General features: G+C 31.4%; 1 protein-coding gene across 1 annotated transcript in view; it reads right to left on the minus strand.

Annotated features, from left to right (window-relative positions):
- Window positions 1-923, minus strand: part of LOTGIDRAFT_172622 (hypothetical protein) — a gene marked incomplete at both ends in the record, with an annotated part of 2,330 nt that overhangs the window by 872 nt on the left and 535 nt on the right. The window lies entirely within an intron of this gene.

Below are 923 nucleotides of genomic sequence, written 5' to 3' on the forward strand. Positions count from 1 at the left end.
GAGATTTTGCATTTACTATAAATACGTGACCAAATTTAGCATTGGACAGTGTATCAACAAGTCTCTATAAATATAATATCAACAGGTCTTGCTTACGTTAAAACCATGAATAACCTATTATGTTCCGCTCTGTTGATTTCAGTTATACTTATTCTTACAGACGCAGGTAAATATTTTATTTTTCATCTAAAAGTTGCTTTATGAATCTAAAGTCAAAGTTTGTATATCTGGGCGAAATTTATGTTAGCTTTTTTATTGTGGGAAGAGTCCGAGTCAGAAGAAATTTACTCAAGACAACTTTCTTTTCAGCAGCATGGATAACTAGCTTAAACACATTTTAAATCATCTTTGTCTGTAAATAGTAAATTAACATGTAGTTCTTGAGACCAATACTTGATGATATAATTGTCGGGGGGTAGTGTATCGAGTCAGAAGTAAATAATGGCAACAAATAATATCAAAATTAAATTTACAGGTTGTTCGACGTATCCTAATATAACAGACGCAAATTTTGATAAAGATTGCAATGGAAATGTAGTCATTACATGTCCAAAAGGTTTCAAGATGATACAAGGGCTGGAATGTGTTGAGGAAGAATGGAGATATCAAAACCCAATATGTAAACGCACAGGTAAGATAATTTTAAATACTTGAATTACAAATAAACAATATTAGCTTTGACACATCAAATCACCCAGTGAAGAGTTTATATCACCTTCCTCGATACATGTTATAATACATTATATAGTGGAATTCAAATCAATAAACTTCATGAAACAGTCTGGAGAGCTTAACATCTTTAAGAGTTTCAACCAATAATAAGTATCCATGTACGATAGTCTGGAAAAACAAAAAAATACTTTTTGACCTTTCTCGATCGGTCACTCATTGGAATTCTGCTTGTAATTCTCTTTAGCTAATTA

The sequence above is a fragment of the Lottia gigantea genome (assembly GCF_000327385.1).
Source record: "Lottia gigantea unplaced genomic scaffold LOTGIsca_138, whole genome shotgun sequence".
In the NCBI taxonomy this organism is placed as follows: domain Eukaryota; kingdom Metazoa; phylum Mollusca; class Gastropoda; family Lottiidae; genus Lottia; species Lottia gigantea.